Source organism: Macaca fascicularis, chromosome 16 (assembly GCF_037993035.2).
Source record: "Macaca fascicularis isolate 582-1 chromosome 16, T2T-MFA8v1.1".
NCBI classification, from domain to species: domain Eukaryota; kingdom Metazoa; phylum Chordata; class Mammalia; order Primates; family Cercopithecidae; genus Macaca; species Macaca fascicularis.
The window spans coordinates 59,183,532-59,208,030 of NC_088390.1; the positions used below are offsets into that span (position 1 = coordinate 59,183,532).

A 24,499-nucleotide genomic window follows, 5' to 3' on the forward strand; every position below is an offset into this window, starting at 1 on the left:
AAAATTAGCCGGGCGCGGTGGCGGGCGCCTGTAGTCCCAGCTACTCAGGAGGCTGAGGCAGGAGAATGGCGGGAACCCGGGAGGCGGAGCTTGCAGTGAGCCGAGATCCCGCCACTGCACCCCAGCCTGGGCAACAGCGTGAGACTCCGTCTCAAAAAAAAAAAAAAAAAAAAAATCACAACGACCTATCACTACACATCCACTATTAAATGACTGACAATAAAAATGTTGCCCAGGGCCAGGCATGGTGGCTCTTGCCTGAAATCCCAGCACTTTGGGAGGCCAAGGCAGGAGGATCGCTTGAGCCTAGGAGTTCAAAACCAGCCAGGGCAACACAGGAAAAATTTTTAAAAATTAGTCAGACATAGTGGCACAAACCTATGATCGCAGCTACTCCAAAGGCAGAGACAAGAGCATTGCTGAAGCCTACGAGTTTGAAGCTAGAGTGAGCCATGATCATGCCACTGCACTCCCATCTAGGTGACAGAGTGAGACCCTGTCTCAAAAGAGAAAAAAAAAAAAAATGTGCAGGGTGTAGCACAATAACTAGAAGTCATGCTGCTGGTGCCTCTTTTACGATTCAAAGACCGCAAGCATTTTCCAACCCCAGGGTTTCTGAACCTGCTTGCAAAGTCTTTCTCCAGATATCTAAACACTTTATGTCATTCAGGCCTCTGCTTAAATCACCTTTTTTTTTTTTTTGGAGACAAGGTCTCATTCTGTTGCCCAACCTGGAGTACAGTGGTACCATCTCAGCTCACTGCAACCTTGACCTCTCAGGTTCAAGTGTTCCTATCAACCCAGTCTCCCAAATAGCTGGGACTCCAGGCTCCCACCACCACACCCGACTAATTTTTTTATAGACATGGGGTTTCACCATGTTGCCCAGGCTGGCCTCAAACTCCCGAGCTCAAGCGATCCTCCTGCCTCAGCCTCCCAAAGTGCAGGGATTACAGGCATGAACCACCACACAAAGCCTCAAATCACTTTTTTTTTTTTTTTTTGAGATGGAGTCTCACTACGTCGCCCAGGCTGGCATGTAGTGGCATGATCTCGGCTCACTGCAACCTCCGCCTCCCAGGTTCAAGCGCTTCTGCCTCAGTCTCCCAAGTACCTGGGACTACAGGCGCACACCACCACGCCTGGCTAATTTTTGTATTTTTAGTAGAGACAGGGTTTCAGCACGTTGGCCAGGACGGTCTTGGTCTCTTGACTTCATAATCTGCCCGCCTCGGCCTCCCAAAGTGCTGGGATTACAGGCATGAGCCACTGCACCCAGCCTCAAATCACTTATTTAAAGATCTGTTCTATCAACTTGAAGAACAATCCTCACCCTATACCCTCTTGTGATTTTACAGCACTTATCACTACTTTATATCACATATTTGCTTGTTGCCTATCTTCTTAAATATCAGAAATGTTGATGCTTGGTTTTGTTCACAGCTCTACTTCCAATGCTAGCGGTTTCTGGCACATAGTGTGTGTTCTGTAAATATCTGTAGAATGAATGAATCATTCAAAAGCAACAGACTAAGTAATTATGTCATGGAGATCATTAATGTTACTCATATGAAATATATTAATGAAAAATCACATTTACTAATGTTATGTGAATAGAGACATGGCTAGGGATAAAATTTCCAGTCACAACATAATATATGGATTCGAATATGGATCTATCTCAAACACCTTAGAAGATAATAATTGCTCTGGAACTGTTAGATTGTCAAAGAGTAGAAACCCATAAATATTGAAGATGCATATGAGAAGTCTGACGAGGTTTCACTGGAGAAAAAAGTATTTCTAAATTAATGTTTACATTAATACTAATATGCAATTAGTATATATATTATAGTAATACATAATACTGATGATAAATGAATATTCACTAATAACTAATATAGTTTGCAATATATTCATATTTGGAAAGTATACATATGTAAATTAAGCACTGTAAATAGACACTTTATATAGTGTATCAGTATAACTTAAACTTGATCAAAAACTTTTTTTTTTTTTTTTTTTTTGAGACGGAATCTTGCTCTGTCGCCCAGGCTGGAGTGCAGTGGCCGGATCTCAGCTCACTGCAAGCTCCGCCTCCTGGGTTCACGCCATTCTCCTGCCTCAGCCTCCCGAGTAGCTGGGACTACAGGCGCCCGCCACCTCGCCCGGCTAGTTTTTTGTATTTTTTTTGTAGAGACGGGGTTTCACCGTGTTAGCCAGGATGGTCTCGATCTCCCGACCTCGTGATCCGCCTGTCTCGGCCTCCCAAAGTGCTGGGATTACAGGCTTGAGCCACCGCGCCCGGCCAGATCAAAAACTTTTTAAAATGTAATATGACAGAATCTTATAAGGTATACATGATTATTCAATTCACTAAGCCTCTGTTTCCACACCTATAAAATTAAAATCATATCATTACCTAATTCTTTCTTTTTAAAACTGAGATAAAGGTCTCACTATGTTGTGCAGGCTGGTCTCAAACTCCTGGGCTCAAGCACTGGCAATCCTCCTACCTCAGTCTCCTAAGTAGCTGAGATTATAGGAGTATACCATTGTGCCTGGCATCTGCTTCTTAATTAAAGATTGGGGGCCAGGCACGGTGGCTCACACCTGTAATCCCAGCACTTTGGGAGACTGAGGTGGGAGGATCACTTGAGGTCAGGAGTTTGAGTCCAGTCTGGCCAACATGGTAAAACTAAACATATGAAAATTAGCAGGGCACAGTGGTGTGCGCCTGATCCCAACTGCTTGGTTGGCTGAGGCAGAAGAATCGCTTGAACCTGGGAGGTAGACGCTGCAGTGAGCTGAGATCGCACCACTGCACTCAGTCTGGGCAACAGAGTGAGACTCCGTCTCAAAGAAAAAAAAAAATTATATATATACTCTTATGTAAAACACACAGCACAGTTTCTGGTTATTGTTAAGAAACACTTTTCAGGGCCGGGCGCAGTGGCTCACGCCTGTAATCCCAGCACTTTGGGAGGGCGAGGCGGGTGGATCACAAGGTCAAGAAATCGAGACCATCCTGGTCAACATGGTGAAACCCCGTGTCTACTGAAAATACAAAAAATTGGCTGGGTGTGGTGGCACGTGCCTGTAGTCCCAGCTACTCGGGAGCCTGAGGCAGGAGAATTGCGTGAACCCGGGAGGCAGAGCTTGCAGTGAGCCGAGATCGCGCCACTGCACTCTAGCCTGGGCGACAGAGCGGGACTCCGTCTCAAAAAAAAAAAAAAAAAAAAATGGCATTATAAAATGACCATAAGCAAAATCAAAAGAAGAATTAAATACTGGGGAAAAAAATGCTCCAACTCATGATGGAAGGTTAATTTCACTCACATATAAAGACGTCATTTTAAAAAATCAATAACAAGAATAACACTTCAATTAAAAATGGACAAATATGAATTACAGAAAAAGGAAATACAAATGGTTTTTAAAATATAATGAAAAGATTTTTTTTTACAATTAACTAATTTTTTTTTACAATTAACTAAAGTTGGTATTTCACTAGGACGATTTAGCAGATGAAAAGGGTTTAAGTTTAAAACACCATTTCTTCTTCCTTATTACATTTCACTTTTTAAGGTTAGCCCTCTAGAAACACATACATATATATACACACACATACACTCTGCATCAAAAAAGCCTTCCTACATTAATACTTGAGCATGATAACCTTACAATGAAAGGTAAATCATTAGTTGAATCTTGTGGAGAAAAATCAAATTGCTTTTCCTCTGCTCTTACACCACAATCATCAACACAGTAGACTTCTGTGACCAAATGTGTGGGGATTTCTCCCCACCAACAAGCAAGCAATCAGTTCTGCAGCAGATACCACCAGCTGAGCACCTTCTAATCCAATTCAATGTTAATGCTATCTACCTGGAAATAGCATTACATCCCACAGGCTGAGAGAGGGCTCAGTCCCACAAGACTGCCCCCACTTCAGACACTAGTTGTAAGGCCAGGCCTCATCCAGAACTTCTCACCAACCAGCTTCAAGTCAGTGTTCCCATGATCCCCTTCTTAGGTTTGATTAATTTGCTAAAGCAGTGCCCAGAACTCAGGAAAACACGTGTACTAGTTTATTATAAAGAATAGTACAAAGAATGCAGATGAAGAGGTGCACAGAACAAGGCATGTGGGAAGGGGTGCAGAGCCCTCATACCCTCCCTGGGTGCACCACTCTCTAGGCCCCTTCGCGTGTTCAGCTATCCAGAAGCTCTCTGTACCCTGTCCAGGACTTCACTGGACAGTCACGACCGAAGCACGGACAACCATGTAGAAATATGATTGGACAAAAGTAGGATCTAATGCTAACAGACTGAGTGGGGAAACCCAGCAAGGCCTCTTTGTTCAGATTCTTCTTGGCCTCTCTGTGCAACATTCTTTCCTCCCAAGTATGGGACAGGACCCCTTCTGAAATGGGGGTCTTATGACCTCCAATCAGACAAGGTAGGTCATATCATTTCTTTGTGGTCAGCTCCAAGACAGAATGTTGGGGGATGATTAGAGTATATTTTTAGTTTATATGGCCTGCTTGGGAGGAGGAGCAGACAAAAGGCAGGCAAGAAAAGGTCAGAGAGAGATTGCTTTCTGAAGCCTGCTTCTGAGGTCTAAAGTGCCTCAACATTATTACAAAAGACCGTCTTTCAGTTTTATTGTTCTGAAGTTGTTCCGAAGCCACTTCAAAAACCAAGAATAAAAGGCCAAATATTTCAGTAAAATATGTTTATTGTTTTAGTCACGTAGGAAATAACAAGGACTATGGGTGTTCTATGACAGAAACTGGACAAAAACCAACATATATATCATAATATCATAACTACCCCCAACCTTTTTTTTGTTTTTTTTTGTTTTTTTTTTTGAGACGGAGTCTCTCGCTCTGTCGCCCAGGCTGGAGTGCAATGACCGGATCTCAGCTCACTGCAAGCTCCGCCTCCCGGGTTTAAGCCATTCTCCTGCCTCAGCCTCCCGAGTAGCTGGGACTACAGGCGCCCACCACCTCGCCCGGCTAGTTTTTTGTATTTTTTAGTAGAGACAGGGTTTCACCATGTTAGCCAGGATGGTCTCGATCTCCTGACCCCATGATCCACCCGTCTCGGCCTCCCAAAGTGCTGGGATTACAGGCTTGAGCCACCGCGCCCGGCCCCTTTTTTTTTTTTTTTGAGACGGGGTCTCACTGCATTGCCTAGGCTGGACTTGAACTCTTGGGCTCAAGCAATCCTCGTGCCTCAGCCTCCCAAAATGCTGAGATTGCAGGCATGAGCCACTGTGCCAGGCCCCCTTTATGTCTATACATGATAAAACTTAATCACATAGAAGGAGGTATAGGGAAAATAAGAAGTACAAGATGGTATTCTCAAGAGGCCACATTAAAAAAGAGTGAAATTTTTAAAAATAGCTGAAATATTTATTGCTTACACCATCTATACAAGCATCTAGTGGATTCTGCCTTGGCATTACATTGAGATACAGAAATAAAATCTAAAATTCCAGTATCAGAAGTGCCAAGTCAACCGTACTTCAAATTTTCCTTTACAAATTATCTATTTGAAACTCAGAATGTGTTTTCCTCCAAGCCACTGCTATACTTAAATAACAAGTAACCTAAATCACAAAACGCTATATAGCCCACATATACCAGTGTAGCTCAGTACTAGATCAAACACATTGTGAGGTTTTGTTTTTTTATTCAGATGGCAACTTTCCTATCATATTGTTTATGTGGTTTCAGAAAGCAGTTCATGGTGCACAAAAATAAGGTTCACAGTTCAAAGAAGGCCTACAGTGACCACCTGCTACTTGGAACATACTTTGTTTCTCCACAACGCTGAAAATAATGTTGCAATGGGAAAGAAAACACACCATTCTGGAGGATATCCAAGGGGGATTCAAGTGAAAAACTGAACCAAGAACTTACTTTGTAAAGTTTCAAGGTGACCTCCTGCTCACCCTAGGGCATAAAAGCCAATCAGATATATGCATAGTTACAGTTCAAGCAGTACCTATACTGACAGTCTCGTATTTTCAAATAGATTTCATATTTATATAACATAGTGATGGTCCTATCTTATTAGGCTATCTAAAAAGAATGAGCATGTGCCAAATATAAATCTGGTTCAACAGAACCAAAAAATTCCTTCTAGGGTGCCCCTGCTCTTAATAAATGACTGTGAACTATTTCATTAAAATCACTCAGAATTCTGGACCAGGATTTCCATTGATTATGTGGTCTTACACTGTTACTTAATTTGTCTAGGTCTCAGTTGATCTTTTTTTTTTTTTTTTTTTAAGGACTTCATTTCAGGTAATGGAGGAGTATATAACTCAAACTAATTCTCTCTCTTCTACTTGACACCCACAAAACTAAAAAAGCTGGAAGGAAGGGAAAACCTCTTCAAAGAATTATAGAACAAGATAAGGTGATCAAGATGAAGAAGAGGATGAAATTCCATAAAGAGGAAGCTTTGCATTCTAGGCCATTTTTGCTCTGGGGTCATTTGCTGATCTAGCAGAGATATAGCAGATTTGGAAGTGAGGCTGTAGGCCCAGGGACAAAAGTGGGAATCCAGGGCCCATCAACACTGGGGGGCTTTGTGGCTGGGTGGGCACTGTGAGGTGTAAGCCACCTCACAGCGTGAACCACCACACACGGCCGCAAGACCCTATCTTAACAAAAAAAAGAAGCCAGGAGCGGTGGCTCACGCCTGTAATCCCAGCACTTTGGGAGGCCGAGGCAGGAGGATCACAAGGTCAAGAGATCAAGACCATCCTGACCAACATGGTGAAACCCCATCTCTACTAAAAATACAAAAATTTAGCCGGGCGTGGTGGCACATGCCTGTAGTCCTAGCTACTCAGGAGGCTGAAGCAAGAGAATCGCTTGAACCCAGGAGGCAGAGGTTGCAGTGAGTTGAGACTGCACCACCGCACTCCAGCCTGGGTGATAGAGCAAGGCTCCGTCTCAAAAAAAAGAAAGAAAAAGAAAAAAGAAAATATATCCTCACAGACAATCCTTTTTTTTTTTTTTCAGCTGCTTAGTCAGTAAGTTCATTGTCTTTATCTGAAAAATCCTCACATACAATTGTTTGATTTAGCTCTCAGCAGCCTCTTCCCAAGCTCTGAGGAAGTTTGCCTTCTTTTGAGCTACCCAATCTTTCTTCTGGGGAAGGGACATTTTGGGACTGTTCCACCTCTTTAACTTTTTTCTTGGGCTTCTAATAGACTAGATTCTATCATATAGCAGCATGAGCTTCCTTACACATCTCCTCTCCCATGTCTGGAGTTACTCTGTTCTTTATGTACTGAGAGAACTCTTTCTTGTAAGCATCTTCATCTTCTTCCATTAGGTAACGCATGTAACCTGCAACACTCTCACCATGATGTACTTCGATGCACTTCTGCATTAAATTCCTTGGTTTCAGAATCATAACCAGGGAATCATTTCATACTGCGAAGAACAGACAAGCCTCCATCTATAGCTCACTTCAGGGCCCCAAAAACTTTTAGCCAGTGGTAGTTCTGGCAAGGCCTGCATCCAGACGCACCAGGCTGATCGTCAATGCTTTCCTTGTTGTAATGCATCTCTAATCACCTCCACTTGGCCTTCATAGATGCTTTCCATGCCAATCCTACTGAGAAGCCTATGGGCCAGCATAGGCTGGTTCAACATACTGCAGCATAATTTGTCAGGTCAACCTTCATACCATATTTTGGCAGTTTGTGTGCATTCACTATGCAGATTATCATATCCTCTTCTATATGGGTATAAGCAACTTGACAAATGGTATCTGTTTGTTACGCTAACTATCATCCTGTAGTTGGGTGTGTTGTATTTATTTTTATCCCGTATCACCAAGCATTTCCAAGCATAGCAATCAGTTTTATCCTCTCATCATCTTCTAAATTTCACTTGGTATCTCTTAAAGTAGGCCACATTCTCGACAATTTTAACAAACCCCATCCTAAAGAACAGGGATGACTTGACACAGTCCTCTCCCTCACAGACAATCTTAAAAGCACATTAGATACAGCTAAAGAAAGAATTCATGAGTTGAAAGATAAATCAGAATGAAGATCCAAAATAAAACACACGGTGGCAAAAAAGATTAAAAACACAGAGGAGGAAAAAAAGATGCAGGATACTGTTTGAAAGCCAAACATAAATTTAAAAAAGCATTTAAAAAAGATATAATTATGGCAGGGCGCGTTGGCTCACGCCTGTTATCCTAGCACTTTGGGAGGCCAAGGCAGGCAGATCACAAGGTCAGGAATTCCAGACCAGACTGACCAATATGGTGAAACCCCATCTCTACTAAAAATACAAAAATTAGCCTGGCATGGTGGCGCACACCTGTAATCTCAGCTACTCAGAAGGCTGAGGCAGGAGAATCACTTGAACTGGGAGGTGGAGGCTGCAGTGAGACAAGATCATGCCACTGCACTCCAGCCTCGGCGACAGAGCGAGACTCTGTCTCAAAAAAATAATGATAATAATAGTAATAATAATTACAGTTGGACACGGTGTCTCACACCTGTAATCCCAGTACTTTGGGAGACTCAGGTTGGAGGATTGTTTGAGCCTTGGAGATCAAGACCAGCCAAGGCAACACAGTAAGACCCTGTCTCTACAAAAATTTTTTTATATTAGCCAGGCATGGTGGCACACATCTGTAGTCCCAGGTACTCAGAAGGCTGGGGTTGGAGGATCACTTGCACCCAGGAGGTCAGAGCTGCAGTGAGCTGTAATTGTACCACTGTACTCCAGCCTGAGCAACAGAGTGAGACCCTGTCTCAAAAGAAACAAACAAACAACAAAAAAAAACACTACCTGTTAAAAAACATGGAAATCGCCACGTGCAGTGGCTCACGCCTATAATCCCAGCACTCTGGGAGGCCAGAGCAAACAGATCACCTAAGGATAGGAATTCAAGACCAGCCTGGCCCACATGGTGAAACCCTGTCTCTACAAAAACACAAAAATTAGCCAGGTGTGGTGGTGAATGCATGTAATTCCAGCTACTTGGGAGACTGAAACAGGAGAATCGCTTGAACCCGGGAGGCAGAGATTGCAGCGAGTGGAGATCTAGCCACCACACTCCAGCATGGGTGACAGAGCGAGACTCCGTTTCAAAAAAAAAAAAGTGGGGGGTGGGCTGGGTGTGGTGGCTCACACCTGTAATCCCAGCACTTTGGAGGCTGAGGCAGGTGGATCACTTGAGGTCAGGAGCTCAAGACCAGCCTGGCCAACACGGTGAAACCCCATCTCTACTAAAAATACAAAAAATTAGCCAGAAATGGTGGCACAAGGCTGTAATCCTAGCTATTTGGGAGGCTGAGGCAGGAGAACCATTTGAACCTGGGAGGCGGAGGTTGCAGTGAGCCGAGATCACACCACTGCACCCCAGCCTGGGCAGCAGAGCGAGACTCCATCTCTAAATAAATAAATAAATAAATAAAAATTAACTAATTAATACAAATAAAAACCCACAAAAATTAGTATGGTGGCGTACACCTGAAGTTCCAGTTACTCAAGAGGCTGAGGCATGAGAATTGCTTGAACCCAGGAGGTAGAGGTAGCAGTGGGTTGAGATAGAGCCACCGCACCCCAGCCTGGGCGTCAGAGTGAGACTCTATCCAAAAAAAAAACATGGAATCAAATCGTAATTGCCTGGAGAAGGAGCAGGGAAAAGGGGAGAAAAGGATTATAAAGGGGCATGAGGAAATGTTCTGGGGTGATGAATATGTTCATTATCCTGGTTACATTTATGAGAAAACTTACCAAATTACATATTTTAAGATGTACCCTTTACAGTGTGTCAACATTACAATTACTCTAACAAAGCTATCAAAAAGAGGAAAGAAGCAGCAGTAAGCACCAACAGCCATAACTACTGCCTGGAGAATTTCCCCCAAAACAAACAAACTAAAAAAAGTGTGGGCTGCAGCTAAAAGTAGTACATTTTTAGGATGAAAATTTATAATTTAAATGAATATACAGAAAGAAGGACTGAAAAGTAACAAGCCAAACATCCATCTCAAGACTTCTGTTTGTTTTTTGTTTTTTTGTAAGGGTAGTCAAGTGAAGCAGTGGGAGTGGAGAAGGAATAAATAAATCTGTAACTGGCTATGATTGATAAATTATAAACACCACTGCACTGGGACCAGCCTAAAGAAGATTTTTAAATCTGCAAAGTAGACCAGGCACGCTGGCAGTGGCTCACACCTGTAATCCCAGCACTTTGGGAAGCCAAGGTGAATGGATCACTTGAGGTCAGGAGTTTAAGACCAGCCTGACCAACGTGGTAAAACCCCGCCTCTACTAAAAACACAAAAATGAGCTGGGTGTGGTGGCACATGCCTGTAATCCTAGCTACTCAGGAGGCTGAGGCATAAGAATTGCTTGAAACCAGGAGGCAGGGATTGCAGTGAGCTGAGATCATGCCACTGCACTCCAGCCTGGGCAACAGAGCAAGACTCCGTCTCAAAAAAAAAAAAAAAAAAAAAAAAAAAAAAAAAAAAAAAACCCTTGCAAAGTAAACCCAAAGGAAGTAGAAGTTAATAAAGAAATAATAGTCAACTGAGGTCTAGAAATCAATGGTTAGTTCTTTGGAAAAAAAAAAAAGCAAGAAAACTGAAAAAGATCTGGGGATCAAGCAAAAAGTAAAACAGGCCGGGTGTGGTGACTCAGGCCTGTAATCCCAGCACTTTGGGAGGCCATAGCAGGTGGATCACAAGGTCAGGAGTTCGAGACCAGCCTGGCCAACATGGGGAAACCCCATCTCTACTAAAAACACAAAAATTAGCCACGCGTGGTGGCCCACATCTGTAGTCCCAGCTACTTGGGAGGCAGAGGCAGGATAATTGCTTGAACCCGGAAGGCAGAGGTTGCAGTGAGCCGAGATCACGTCAGCACGAGACCCCATCTCAAAAATAAAAAGGAAAACAGAAGGCACAAATAAATAAAATGAGCACTGACTATACTACCTAACTTCCCTTCTAATTCTATTAACTTGAAACTCTATAGCAGAGCTTCCCTAACTGTGGCAGATCCAAACATGGATTACAGGTTTATCAAGATAATTCCCTCGGCCCTTGGATCAGCCTGGTAGAGCCTAGAACAATGAGAGATCTCTGATACCCTCCAGTTGTGAGCCTCCTCTTCCTTAAGTACCAGGAAAATATCAGTTTCTACTAATGCCTTGAAAAAAAAAAGGAAGCATTGATTTGGAGAACAATTAACTCTTACAGCTTCGCACTTAAGAACAGCACTTTGGGAGGCCGAGACAGGCGGATCACGAGGTCAGGAGATCGAGACCATCCTGGCTAACACAGTGAAACCCCGTCTCTACTAAAAAATACAAAAAACTAGCCGGGCAAGGTGGCGGGCGCCTGTAGTCCCAGCTACTCGGGAGGCTGAGGCAGGAGAATGGTCTAAACCCGGGAGGCGGAGCTTGCAGTGAGCTGAGATCCGGCCACTGCACCCCAGCCTGGGCGACAGAGCAAGACTCTGTCTCAAAAAAAAAAAAAAAAAAAAAAAAAAGAACAGCATATGTGGCTGGGCGTGGTGGCTTGCGCCTGTAATCCCAGCACTGCCGGAGGCTGAGGGCAGGAGGATCACCTGTGGTCGGGGGTTCGAGACCAGCCTGACCAACACGGAGAAACCCCATCTCTACTAAAAATACAAAATTAGCCGGGCATGGTGGCGCATGCCTGTAATCCCAGCTACTCAGGAGGCAGGAGAATCACTTGAACCCAGGAGGCTGAGGTTATGGTGAGCCGAAATCATGCCATTGCACTCCAGCCTGGGCAGTAAGAGCGAAACTCCATCTCAAAAAAAAAAAAAAAAAAAAAAACAAAGAACAGCATACACTACAATGTTATTAATATGATTCAATGTTTCCTCTCCATTTAATGCAAAAACTACATAATTTACAGCAGTTTTTTATGCTTTCCATTTTCTAAATATTTAAAACACTGTAAAGAATCTTTACAATTAGTAAATAACATGATGGTATTCCTCAAAGGGAGGTAAAATACAAGTTAAAGCTGGTAACAAAATAATCCCAAATACAAAATAATTTTGTTACCCATAAAGTTAACAGAATAGAGCACATGAAGAAATGCATACCTGACAAGTCCCCCCTTATCCGCAGTTTCACTTTCCATAGTTTCAATACCTAGAGTCAACCACAGTCTGAAAATATTAAATGGAAAATTCCAGAAACAAACAATTCATAAGTTTTAAACTGTACTGTTCTGAGCAGTGTGATGAAATCTTGTGCCCTCCCATTCCATCCTGCCCAGAACATGAATCATCGCTTTCTCCGACCTATCCATGCTGTATATGCTACCAGCCCATTAGTCACCTCGTAGCCATCTCAGTTATCAGATTCACTGTCAATGTATCACAAGGCTTGCGTTCAAGTAACCTTTATTGTACTTAATAATGGCCTCAAAGCACAAGAGTAGTGATGCTCGCAGTTTGGAAATGTCAAAGAAGAAGGGTGAGTACAATACAATAAGATACTATAAGAGAGGCTGAGCACAGTGGCTCATGCCTGTAATCCTAGCACTTTGGGAGGCTGAGGTAGGAGGATCGCTTGAAGCCAGGAGTTCAAGACCAACTTCAGCAACAAAGCCAGACCTGACTCACAAAAAATTTTTAAAAATTAGCTTGGTGTGTTGGTGCATACCTATAGTCCTAGCTAACTGGGAGGCTGAAGCAGGAGGATCACTTGAGCCCAGCAGTATGAGGCTGCAGTGAGATATGATGGCACCACTGCACTCCAACCTGGAAAACAGAGTGAGACTCTGCCTCTAAAAATAAATAAATGAAATAAATTTTTTTAAAAAGAAGATATTGGCTGGGCACAGTGGCTCACGTCTGTAATCCCAACACTTTAGGAGGCCGAGCAGGGAGGATCACCTGAGGTCAGGAGTCTGCAACCAGCCTGACCAACATGGAGAAACCCTGTCTCTACTAAATATACAAAATTAGCCAGGCGTGGTGGCGCATGCCTGTAATCCCAGTTACTCAGGAGGCTGAGGCAGGAGAATTGCTTGAACCCGGAAGGCAGAGGTTGTAGTGAGCTGAGATCAGACCATCGCACTCCAGCCTGGGCAACAAGAGTGAAACTCCATCTCAAAAAAAAAAAAAAAAAAAAAAGACACTGTGGCTGGGCGCAGTGGCTCACACCTGTAATCCCAGCACTTTGGGAGGCCAAGACAGGCGGATCACGAGGTCAGAAGACGGAGACCATCCTGGCTAACACGGTAAAACTCCATCTCTACTAAAAACACAAAAAATTAGCCAGGTGTGGTGGCATGCAACTGTAGTCCCAGCTACTCAGGAGGCTGAGACAGGAGAATCACTTGAACCCGGGAGGCAGAGGTTGCAGTGAGCCGAGATCACACTACTGCACTCTAGCCTGGGTGACAGAGCAAGACTCCATCTCAAAAAAAAAAAAAAAAAAAAAAAGATATTCTAATTGGGAGGCCGAGGCGGGCGGATTACCTGAGGTCAAGAGTTGCCTGGCCAACATGGTGATTACCTGAGGTCAAGAGTTACCTGGCCAACATGGTGAAACCCCATCTCTACTAAAAATACAAAAATATTAGCCAGGCATGGTGACGCGTGCCTGTAATCCCAGCTACTCAGGAGGCTGAGGCAGGAGAACTGCTTGAACCCCGGAGGCAGAGGTTGCAGTCAGCTGAGATCACACCATTGCACTCTAGCCTGGGCAACGAGCAACGTCTCAAAAAAAAAAAGAGAGAGAGAGAGAGAGACACACACACACACAACATTCACGTAACTTTTATTACAGTATATTGTTATAATGGTTCTATTTTTTATTAATGTTAATTTCTTACTATTTCTAATGTAAAAATTAAACTTTATGATAGTACATATGTATAAGGAAAAACATAGTGTATATAAGTTTTGGTACTATCTGTGGTTTCAGGCATACCATTGGGGGTCTTAGAATACAACCGCCATAGATAAGGAGGAACTACTATATGACAGACTTACTCCATTTATCTAAATTTTCTTCATTTCATTCAATGTATATTTATTAAATCCCTACTATATGTCAGATACCAGGGAAAACCACAAATGAAAAAAGAATGAATCACGATTACTGGTCCTCAAGGATTTTTTTTTTTTTTTTTTTTTTTTTTGAGACAAAGTCTCGCTCTTGTCCCCCAGGCTGGAGTGCAATGGCGTGATCTTGGCTCACTGCAACCTCTGCCTCCCGGGTTCAAGTGATTCTCCTGCCTCAGCCTCCCAAGTAGCTGGGATTACAGGAGCCTATCACCACGCCTGGCTAATTTTTGTATTTTTTTTTTTAGTAGAGATGGGGTTTCACCACGTTGGCCAGGCTGGTCTCGAACTGCTGACCTCAGGTGAGTCGCCTGCCTCAGCCTCCCAAAGTGCTGGGATTACAGCCATGAGCTACCATGCCTGACCCCTCAAGGATCTTAAGATTCCATTGAAAAGCAGTACATGGCCGGGCACAGTGGCTCACGCCTGTAATCCCAGCACTTTGGGAGGCCGAGGCGGGCGGATCATGAGATCAGGAGATTGAGACTATCCTGGCTAACACAGTGAAACCCCGTCTCTACTAAAAATACAAAAAATTAGCCGGGCTTGGTGGTGGGCGCCTGTAGTCCCAGCTACTCAGGAGGCTGAGGCAGGAGAATGGCGTGAACCTGGGAGGCGGAGCTTGCAGTGAGCCAAGATCGTGCCACTGCACTCGAGCCTGGGCAACAGAGCGAGACTCCGTCTCAAAAAAAAAACACAAGAATAGGTCGGGCGCGGTGGCTCAAGCCTGTAATCCCAGCACTTTGGGAGGCCGAGGCGGGCGGATCACAAGGTCAGGAGATCGAGACCACAGTGAAACCCCGTCTCTACTAAAAATACAAAAAATTAGCCGGGCGCGGTGGCGGGCGCCTGTAGTCCTAGCTACTCAGGAGGCTGAGGCAGGAGAATGGCGTGAACCCAGGAGGCGGAGCTTGCAGTGAGCCGAGATCGCGCCACTGCACTCCAGCCTGGGCAACAGCGTGAGACTCCGTCTCAAAAAAAAAAAAAAAAAGGCCGGGCGCGGTGGCTCAAGCCTGTAATCCCAGCACTTTGGGAGGCCGAGATGGGCGGATCACGAGGTCAGGAGATCGAGACCATCCTGGCTAACACGGTGAAACCCCGTCTCTACTAAGAAATACAAAAAATAGCCGGGCGAGGTGGCAGCGCCTGTAGTCCCAGCTACTCGGGAGGCTGAGGCCGGAGAATGGCATGAACCCGGGAGGCGGAGCTTGCAGTGAGCTGAGATCCGGCCACTGCACTCCAGCCTGGGCTACAGAGTGAGACTCCGTCTCAAAAAAAAAAAAAAAAAAAAAAAAAAACACAAGAATAGTAGTACAGACATGACACAAATAATTGCAATATGGTAAGGTTACATTAATGACAGGCAATACAGTGGCAAGTACATGGACCCTAGATCCAAACCGCCTGGGTTTGAATCCTGGCTCTAACATTTATCAGTTTTATTACCCAAAGTAAATTAGATAACCTCTCTGTGCCTAGGGTTGTTCTCTATATGAACATGTAATGTACTTCGTGCCTGGTATAGAGTAAACACTGAACTCATCATTATTTTTATAATTATCACTATTAAACCTTATATTATGAAAAACGTTTCACTTGGTTAGGCACCTAACCTGAACTGGTTCCCTCTATAATCAGTAACATAAAACATTCCCTCTGCCGGGCGCGGTGGCTCAAGCCTGTAATCCCAGCACTTTGGGAGGCCGAGACGGGTGGATCACGAGGTCAGAAGATCGAGACCATCCTGGCGAACACGGTGAAACCCCGTCTCTACTAAAAAATACAAAAACTAGCCGGGCAAGATGGCGGGTGCCTGTAGTCCCAGTTACTTGGGAGGCTGAGGCAGGAGAATGGCGTAAACCCGGGAGGCGGAGCTTGCAGTGAGCTGAGATCCGGCCACTGCACTCCAGCCCAGGCGACAGAGCGAGACTCCGTCTCAAAAAAAAAAAAAAAAAAAAACATTCCCTCTATAATCAGTAATAAGCCAACTAAATTCCTAAAACAGCAGTCACTAAAGCAATCCATATCACCTTAAGGCTATTTAAATAATGTTTTAAAACTTACCAAATATAACCAAGACAAAATTTAAAACTATTCTACACTCATATACTTTGTATATAGCCATATGGAAACCTACACAGGTTCTTTATCAGACAGCCCCTGAATATTATTCAAAACCAACAAATGTAAAAGTGAAAGAATGCAAATACACTGTAAACTTCATGTTCTTTATCTCTGATTTGCACTAAAAAGGAATAAAGGGGCTGGCTAACTATCACTTGCTCCTTCTAACGCTGATATTTCTTTATTTGACTCCAGTTTGAACTAATGATACTTAAGCGTTATTTGAGAATGGATCCATCCTGCATAGAAAACAGAATATATTTCACAGATAAGTGTAGAAATCCAAACAAGGGCCAGGTACAGTGGCTCACTTCTGTACTCCCAGCACTTTGGGAAGCTGAGGTAGGAGGACTGCTTGAGTCTTGGAGTTTGAGACCAGCCTGGGGAACATTGTGAAAAACCACCTCCACAAAAATTTAAAAATTAGCCAGGTGTGGTGGCACATGCGTGCCATCCCAGCTCTTCAGGAGGCTGTGGTGGGACAGTAACTTGAGCCCAGGAGGCTGCAGTAAGCCATGACTGTACCACTGCATTTTAGTCTGGGTGACAGAGAAAGGCCCGTCTCAAAAAAAAAAAAAAAAAAAAAAGAAAAGAAAGAAATTCCAACAAACAAGATCAGAAATTAGAAACTTAAGATTCCTGTCTTTTTTTTTTTTTTTTTTTTTTTTGAGACGGAGTCTCGCTGTGTGGCCCAGGCTGGAGTGCAGTGGCGCGATCTCGGCTCACTGCAAGCTCCACCTCCCGGGTTCACGCCATTCTCCCGCCTCAGCCTCCGAGTAGCTGGGACTACAGGCGCCCGCCACCACGCCCGGCTAGTTTTTTGTATTTTTAGTAGAGACGGGGTTTCACCATGTTAGCCAGGATGGTCTCGATCTCCTGACCTCGTGATCCACCCGCCTCGGCCTCCCAAAGTGCTGGGATTACAGGCTTGAGCCACCGCGCCCGGCCCAAGATTCCTGTCTTAATGTTAACACTATATAAACCATTCCTCTTTGAAAAATATGCCTTCTGTTTGTCACTATTGTCTTGGCAATTAGTTATAGCTTCTGGCAAGCAAAGAAACCTATTTCAGACTTGCGTTCACACATTAAACTATCACTTAAACAGGAGTATTTAAGGTCTGGTGCAGTGGCTCACGTCTGTAATACCAGCACTTTGGGAGGCCAAGGTGGGCAGATCACCTGAGGTCTAGAGTTTGAGACCAGCCTGGCCAAAATGGGGAAACCCCATCTCTACTAAAAATACTAAAATTAGACATGTTTGGTGGCACACATCTGTAATCCCAGCTACTTGGGAGGCTGAGGCATGAGAATCGCTTCAACCCAGGAGACAGAGGCTGCAGTGAGCCGAGATCCCACCACTGCACTCCAGCCTGGGCGATGAGTGATACTCTGTCTCAAATAATAATGATAATAATATTTAATAAAAACTCCTTGAATGACACAAATTACTACTTAAGCAAAAAGAACCTTGATATTTACAGGGGTAAAAAGTTCAAATAAATACTAAATTTCATTTATTATTATACATAAGCCAAGGGAATTTACTATATGCAAGAGAATCACTGTTCAGACAGTGAGCTGAGGGGCCAGAATTTGTGAAATAGAAGGGGTCCTTTTCACACAGTATTTACTTGAAGTTTCACAATAATCAAAGGTATCTGCTTCTAGCCCAATTATTCATGCATACACATCAACAAGATTTAAATTAACCAAAATGTTAAATGTGTATTAAGCAACCACCATATAATGTAGGTTTGGGAACCAGTATTTAAATGGAAGAGTGTATATTCAGAGTAAAGTTCCACTGAGAAATAGAAAAGTCTGTAAAAACCGGTCTTGTCTTAATACAAGAAACTGATGCTGACTTCTGTAATATAGCTAGTCTCTTGATGTGTAGTTGGCACAATTCCAGAAATCTAAACTGCTAGCAAATTTGCTTACATCTGGTATAACTGTTACTATATCTAAAGAAAGGGATGAGAGGCCGGGCGCGGTGGCTCAAGCCTGTAATCCCAGCACTTTGGGAGGCCGAGGCGGGTGGATCACGAGGTCAGGAGATCGAGACCATCCTGGCTAACATGGTGAAACCCCGTCTCTACTAAAAATACAAAAAACTAGCCGGGCGTGGTGGCGGGCGCCTGTAGTCCCAGCTACTCGGAGGCTGAGGCAGGAGAATGGCGTGAACCTGGGAGGCGGAGCTTGCAGTGAGCTGAGATCGCACCACTGCACTCCAGCCTGGGTGACACAGCGCGAGACTCCGTCTCAAAAAAAAAAAAAAAAGAAAGGGATGAGAAACAAACCTTTAATCTCTACTTGAAATGATCTCTTTTATTTTTGCAAAGAGAAAAGGGTACACAACTAATATCCAAACAGAGTTAACAAAAGGCCTATTAAGGATTATTTTAAAACAAGTTCTTTATAAAAAAACAGAAAAGAAAGTTCTACTAGTTCTAGAATAAGTCCCAAGATTATTCAGTGACTAGATGGTCACAAAATGTTAATTAGGAGTTCTAATTTGTAGACTTATAATACCACATATTAAATCAAGTTTAGAAACTTTAAAGAGTATAAAAATCTAAAAAGATAGCACAAAAGAGAACTCAAGCTGAAGATGCAAAATATCCTTTTAGTAAGTCAAAGACTAACCATGAAAGTAGAAACCTAATTTAAAATTCACTCAGCCAGGCGTGGTGGCTCACGTCTGTAATCTCAGCACTTTGGAAGGCCAAGGCAGGTGGATCACCTGAGGTCAGGAGTTTGAGACCAGCCTAACATGGTGAAACCCTGTCTCTACTAAAAATACAAAAATTAGCCCAGCGTGGTGGTGCGTGCCTGTAATCCCAGTTACTCCAGAGGCAGGAGAATCGCTTGAACCCAGGAGGCGGAGGTTGCAGTGAGCCGAAATTGTGCCACTGTAGTCTAGCCTGGGCAATACAGCAAGACTCTGTCTCAAATAAAAAAAAAAAAAAAACAGGCCGGGCGCGGTGGCTCAAGCCTGTAATCCCAGCACTTTGGGAGGCCGAGGTGGGTGGATCACAAGGTCAGGAGATCGAGACCATCCTGGCTAACATGGTGAAACCCTGTCTCTACTAAAAATACAAAAAACTAGCTGGGCGCGGTGGCGGGCGCCTGTAGTCCCAGCTACTCGGAGGCTGAGGCGGGAGAATGGCGTGAACCCGGGAGGCGGAGCTTGCAGTGAGCCGAGATCGCGCCACTGCACTCCAGCCTGGGTGACAGAGTGAGACTCCGTCTCAAAAAAAAAAAAAACAAAAACAAAAACAAAAACAAAAACAAAACAGAGACATATGCCCATAGGTCTTTCAGGATGACTGCACATATCACAAAAAAATGGCCTTTTTCTTCAAATAAAAAGTTACACGAAGAAGCAACAATTTCATGCCTTAAAAGTAATTTTGATTTTACTTTTAAAGTGCCAAGATTTAGTGGCTGCAGATACCTAAATCACTCTTGCAGAAGGCAATCATAAGTATCAACAGGCACTAGATGAGATTAGCTGGGTTTAAATATGACTTCTCCTATTGACTCATTTATTCCCATCACCAGCATACAATCCTGGAAAGAACTAACAAATTTGTAACTCCCAGTTTCTGAAGAAACATGTTATAACCTCACATAAGGTAAATATAATGAAATGCTACCATGTCCAAAGGCAAAAGTAAGCTCTGTGTGTGTATGTGTGTGCATATATGTGTATGTATGTGTGTGTGTGTGTGTGTGTGTGTGTGTGTAAGGCCAAATCTATCCCTGTTGCCGATCCAAACTTTTTTTTTGTTTTTGAGAGTCTTGCTCTGTCACCCAGGCTGGAGTGCAGTGGCACAATCTTGGCTCACTGCAACTTCCGCCTCCCGGGGTCAGGCGATTCTCCTGCCTTCAGGCTCCCAAGTAGCTGGAATTACAGGCGCCCGCCACCACGCCCAGCTAATTTTTTTTTTTTTTTTTTTTTTGAGATGGAGTCTTGCTGTGCCACCCAGGGTAGAGTGCAGTGGCACGATCTCGGCTCACTGCAAGCTCTGCCTCCTGGGTTCACGCCATTCTCCTGCCCCAGCCTCCCAAGTAGCTGGTACTACAGGGGCCCACCACTACGCCTGACTAATTTTTTTGTATTTTTAGTAGAGACAGGGTTTCACTGTGTTAGCCAGGATGGTCTCGATCTCCTGACCTCGTGATCCGCCCGCCTCGGCCTCCCAAAGTGCTGGGATTACAGGCGTAAGCCACCGCACCCGGCCGCCCCCAATTCAAACTTTAACAACTCATACAACTTCCCATTATCTTAAACTGTAAAATTACATGGGCTTACACGACTCCAGGTTTTTCCTGCTGCTGTGGTAGAAAAGTGTTGAGAAATGTACCTTAGCTAGTTCTGAAGGAAAATATTTTTTTTTTAGACAGAGTCTCTCTCTGTCGCCCAGGCTGGAGTGCAGTGGCGCGATCCCAGCTCACTGCAACCTCCATCTCCCGGTTCAAGCAATTCTCTGCCTCAGCCTCCCGAGTGTTGCGGGAAGTCAGGGACCCCGAACAGAGGGACCAGTTGAAGCCGTGGCAGAAAAACATAAATTGTGAAGATTTCACGGGCATTTATTAGTTCCCCAAAATTAATACTTTTATAATTTCTTTTTTTTTTTTTTTTTTTTTTTTTTTTTTTTTGAGACGGAGTCTTGCTCTGTCACCCAGGCTGGAGTGCAGTGGCCGGATCTCAGCTCACTGCAAGCTCCGCCTCCCGGGTTTATGCCATTCTCCTGCCTCAGCCTCCCGAGTAGCTGGGACTACAGGCGCCCGCCACTGCGCCCGGCTAGTTTTTTGTATTTTTAGTAGAGACGGGGTTTCACCGTGTTAGCCAGGATGGTCTCGATCTCCTGACCTCGTGATCCGCCCGCCTCGGCCTCCCAAAGTGCTGGGATTACAGGCTTGAGCCACCGCGCCCGGCCAATACTTTTATAATTTCTTATGCCTGTCTTTACTGCAATCTCGGAACATAAATTGTGAAGATTTCATGGACACTTATAACTTTCCCAATCAATACCCTTGTGATTTCCTATGCCTGTCTTTACTTTAATCTCTTAATCCCATCATCTTCTTTGTAAACTAAGGAGGATATATGTCACCTCAGGACCCTGTAATGATTGCGTTAACTGTACAAATTGTTTGTAGACCATGTGTGTTTAAAACTTGCTGGTTTTACGGCTTGGGGAGCATCACGGAACCTGCCGACATGTGATGTCTCCCCCAGACATCCAGCTTTAAATTTCTCTCTCTTGTGCTCTTTCCCTTTATTTTTCAACCCAGCCAAGACAGGGAAAAAGAACCCACGTTAAATATCGGGGGTGGGGTTTCACCCGATACCTGAGTAGCTGGGATTACAGGCACCCGCCGCCACACCCAGCTAATTTTTGTATTTTTAGCAGAGATGGAGTTTCACCATCTTGGCCAGGCTGGTCTTGAACTCCTGACCTTATGATCCACCTGCCACAGCCTCCCAAAGTGCTGGGATTACAGGTGTGAGCCACCGCCCCAGCATTGAATACATATTATGTATCTAAAATAATTTAATGTTTTATCAGAATCTCTCTCCAAATCTTCTTTTCCATTAAGTTTTCATCACTCTCTTGACTCTCTTAGTAAGAACACTAACTGGGCTTCCGTGATATACAAATCATTATGAGCTTAGCACCATTCAGTTATGCATATTCAAAACTTTTCAGTCAGGTCGGGCACAGAGGCTCACACCTGTAATCCCAACACTTTGGGAGGCTGAGGCAGGTGGATCACAAGGCCAGGAGCTCAAGACCAGCCTGACCAACATGGTGAAACTCCATCTCTACTAAAAATACAAAAATTAGCCGGGCGTGGTGGCACATGCCTGTAATCCCAGCTAATCAGGAGGATGAGGCAGGAGAATTGCTCAAACTCAGGAGGCGAAAGTTGCAGCAAGCCAAGATTGTTGGGTGACAGAGCAAGACTCCATCTCAAAAAAAAAAAAAAAAAAAACTTTTCAGTCACCTGAATTCTATCAACATTTTTAGTACAGGAAGATAAAAAACAAACTTGAGCTGAAACCATGCCAGCTGGAAGGTGCACATTTATATTACTAGATCTACCGATCTACATACCACTTTAAAACCATACATCGAATTTAAACATTCTCTACCTGCAACAAAGAAAGCCTTGTTGATTTGATATACCTGGCTAGAATACTTCTATTTTTCTCCACAGTTAAAGAAATTAATTCATCACTCTTTCATTTACCAGACAATTTTTCAAAAGCTGGCACTCACTCAAGTCCATTTGAAGAATGTTTTCCCAGCAGTTTGATCTAATTTACAATCAATTGAACTTAAGTACTTCTTGGGAATAGTATGTTCAACTGCTACTACTTTGACTTTCTATAGACAAAACAGTTTAAGAAAAAATCATAAATGTTATGAGGCCTTAAAATGAAACTTCTTTTCAGTATAATGTAAAGGAGAGAAAATCAAAATATAAAATGTAAGTTAAAAGATCAAATCTGTAAATTATTTTATATCAAAGAAGTCTCAGAGTAACCAATAAACCATTTTGACAAGGAATGTCTAGGTGAAATCAAAACTAAAAAGGCGACCAGGTGTGGTGGCTCTTGCCTGTAATCCCAGCAACCTGGGAGGCTGAAGGGGTCAGATGCCTTGAGCCCAGGGGTTCAAGACCAGCCTGGGCAATATAGTAAGACCCCATATCTACAAAAAAATACAAATATGAATATTAGCCAGGCACGGTGGTACACGCCTGTAGTATCAGCTGCTTGGGAAGGTGAGGTGGGAGGATGGCTTGAGACCAGGAGACAGAGGTTGTGGTAGTTGAGATCATGCCACTGCGCCCCAGCCTGGGTGACAGAGCGAGATTGTCTCAAAAAAAAAAAAAAAAAAACAAGTAAAAAGCAATTCAGCTTCAATACTGATGTACTTGTAAGAGTTTATGCCAAACTTGGTATCTATTTAAAAAGCAGCTTAGGCCGGGCGCGGTGGCTCAAGCCTGTAATCCCAGCACTTTGGGAGGCCGAGACGGGCGGATCACGAGGTCAGCAGATCGAGACCATCCTGGCTAACCCAGTGAAACCCCGTCTCTACTAAAAAAATACAAAAAACTAGCCGGGCGAGGTGGCGGGCGCCTGTAGTCCCAGCTACTCGGGAGGCTGAGGCAGGAGAATGGCGTAAACCTGGGAGGCGGAGCTTGCAGTGAGCTGAGATCCGGCCACTGCACTCCAGCCTGGGAGACAGAGCGAGACTCCGTCTCAAAAAAAAAAAAAAAAAAAAAGCAGCTTATACGGGAATAAGATTTCCAGTCAAAATGGACTGCTTTCATACTAAAATTATAAGGTCTAAAATAGTTCTCATTTTATAGACACTAACGGAGTTCCACATTCTATACCATGTTTCTTTTTAACATGTTCTTCCCCTATAACTAACTCCATTATCTAGCGTCTAATCTTCATATTGTCTCATAAAGCAAATGTTTTTCTCCCAATTATGAGTATGACTTATCTCAATTTTAAACTATAGTACAAAAAGGAAAAAAAAAACTTCAAGAAAAACATAAAAACGGAGCCTCTTTAAGGAGACTTTCATGTTCAAAGTACTTAATTTTTCGAATAACTCATCAGCTTTATTATGCATATTATATCCATTTTATATGTATGAAAATGTGATTTCCCTAATATCACAAAATAAGTTAGTTTTGGAAATAGAATTTAAATTGTGACATTTGGCCGGGTGTGGTGGCTCACGTCTGTAATCCCAGCACTTTGGGAGGCAGGCAGATCACCTGAGGTCAGGAGTTCAAGACCAGCCTGGCCAACATGACAAAACTCTGTCTCTACTAAATATACAAAAATTAGCTGGGTATGGTGGCAGGCACCTGTAATCCCAGCTACTCAGGAGGCTGAGGCAGGGAGAACTGCTTGAACCCAGGAGGCGGAGATAGCAGTGATCTGAGATCACGCCACTGCATTCCAGCATGGGTGACAGAGCAAGACTCTGTCTCAAAAAAAATAAAAATAAATTTAAAAATAAAATAAATTGTGACATTTACTTTATTTCACAATCCTGTTAGGTTATACTATTCAATATTTCCCATAAACATTTACCCCTCTTTTTTTTCTTTTTCTTTTTTTGAGTCAGGGTCTCACTCTGTTGCACAGGCTGGAGTGCAGTAGTACAATCATGGCTCCCTGCAGCCTCGGCCACCGGGGCTCAATAGATCCTCCCACCTC

At 43.7% G+C, this 24,499-nt stretch overlaps 1 protein-coding gene across 4 annotated transcripts in view; it reads right to left on the reverse strand.

Moving 5' to 3' along the window:
• The window catches only part of NPEPPS (aminopeptidase puromycin sensitive), a 103,303-nt gene that overhangs the window by 64,694 nt on the left and 14,110 nt on the right, over positions 1-24,499 (reverse strand). The window lies entirely within an intron of this gene.